Below are 2500 nucleotides of genomic sequence, written 5' to 3'. Positions count from 1 at the left end.
AAGCGTTTTATTTAGAATACGAGAAAATGGAGAAGAACTATTTACTGAAGATTCTATTTACTTCCCCCGCTTTCCATGACAGTTGGTGATTTTATAACAAAAGATCTAATTTCTTAACTTAACAATACTTTCTCGGAATTCGGTAAAATGGAAAAAAAGAAGAAGAAAAATTAAGAATGAACTGCTTTCATTCGATAATAAAGACAAGGTGCAGAGGAACACTTTTTACAGGTTTCCGGAGAAAAGCGACAAAAAAAAAACATATTAAAAGAAATCCCAAATATTCTCTTATGCTTGTTATGGTGGAAATCTGTAAGCTGCTGACATTTCAAATTGTGATTCCAAGGAAACGGTTATGGTAGAATGAAATGATCCACCACCGCTAAACCTTGACACTTCCATATCATTCCGATATTGAAATATACGATTTGCCAATATTGAAAATTAAGGAACAAAAGGTAAAAAACATAGCAAAACAAAACAGAAAAAATGAAATAAACATTTTTGGGTACCTCCACCCTACAAGCTATCCCTACCCAGACAAATGCAAGTAAATATTATGAAATTAGAGAACAAATATTAAAAATACTAATGTTAAATCTAAATCTCTCCATGTCATTTCGTTTTCATATGAAGAAATCCAACTGTCACATTTTTTTCAGCATATCCAAGAATTTTTCGGCAGGAAGTCATTAACTCATATTTATTTCATTTATTTCCATACATACATAATACATACATACATACATACAAACATACAAACATACATACATACATACATAACAATAACAATATATATATATATATATATATATATATATATATATATATATATATATATATATATATATACATGTATATATGAGACTGCATTATCATTGTGTACGAAGCTGTAATTTTGAATCACGAAAGAAGATTCCGATTGTTGTTTTTTAGTTAAAATCCACGTTAAATAATTCCTGAATAATTTTTCCTGTCGACCAACCGAGATAATTTATTAAAATTTGTGCAATCATTTCTTCTTCTATTCTGCTGGATAGCAAAATAAGTCAATAAGATGAAGTAAAATAAAATGGAAAAAATACAAAAACGTAAGAAAGCTATGTTAAACGTAATTTTCGTGAAGTTAGTGGCCATGTTGAGAAGGTAACATAATATCTGATGACAGTATTGGCAAAAAGAAGAACTGGGTGAAGAGCTGGAAGACAGAGGAGCATTAATTCATGCACAATATCTGCTAAAAACGTATTGAAATACGCGGTTAATAACTGGAATAATTGATGCGAATTCCAACTGTGAATCATTTTACTACCCAGGGAGAGGTATAGGGCAGTGCCCTTGACTTTACGGCTTCTTTTTCAGATACTCCATGACTAGTGAGAAAAATAGGGAAAGTTATGCTAAAACCGGGGAGACAGACAGAATGCTGAATAACTGTAATAGTGTGAAATCCTCTAATAGTACTTAAGAATCAGATGGTTGTGCTAAACCTGGCAATGGATTAAGTCCACTAATTCTAAGATTTCAGGGACCCAGAATGCAAACGTTTGGAGCAAGTCTCACGAAATGTCTCGTCTGATTGTCTAAAAATCACGCTGATCAGTCGTTTCTGGGTGGTTTGTTATATCAACGAGTCCGAAAGGATGACGGTTAAGGTTACATTAACATTGCTTGTTCATGTGCAACCGAACGCACCGGTGGTTTTTCTTTCTGTCAGAAGAGAATTAGAAACCTACATGACATCTCTTGCAGAATATCTGAAAGTGGTGAAGAAAGAAGCTATAACTAATGGATCATGCTTGAAAGAATATGAATGTAGGTAAAGGCACGCACAAAGAAATTGAAACCAAACAAAGTGATGGCTTGTGTCAAGCACTTTTTATCCAGCGATGAGCCTCAATCCAATTCCATTTCGTCTTCAATGGCTTTCTTACAGCTTACCACCACCATTCTGATAATGATAAAACTACTTCTTTTTCTTCTTCTTCTTCTTCTTCTTCTTCTTCTTCTTCTTCTACTACTACTACTACTACTACTACTACTACTACTACTACTACTACTACTGATAATAATAATAACCAATGGTCAACGATCACTGGTCAATGGCTAGCGTCTTCTGGCTTAAAATCTGAGACAGAACGCTCTATCATAGCAACTCAGGATCAATGCCTACCTGCAGGAAGCCACGAGGTCAATATCTTAAAGAAAGGCAGTGGCCCAAGATGACGTGTTTGTAAACAAAATGAAACCATCGATCATGTCGTCTCCGTGAGCAGCCGATAGTCAACAGGCATGATAGAGTGTCACAGTATATTTACTGTGAATTGGGGGCGGGAGTAGCCATTAAACACGAATGCGCACAAATACTCAACGACGTATTTCTTGGTGCTTGTGATTCCATTTCCTCGCGTTATAAGCAGTGTCTGAACCAGAACGGTCATGACTGTGAAAATAGGTGCTCATAAAATAATTGAATTCTTTAGATTTTGAAAGTGAAATG

This window comes from Octopus bimaculoides, chromosome 16 (assembly GCF_046866305.1).
Source record: "Octopus bimaculoides isolate indiv1 chromosome 16, ASM4686630v1, whole genome shotgun sequence".
In the NCBI taxonomy this organism is placed as follows: domain Eukaryota; kingdom Metazoa; phylum Mollusca; class Cephalopoda; order Octopoda; family Octopodidae; genus Octopus; species Octopus bimaculoides.
The sequence above is the reverse complement of the archived record's forward strand: the minus strand, read 5'-3'. Positions refer to the sequence as shown.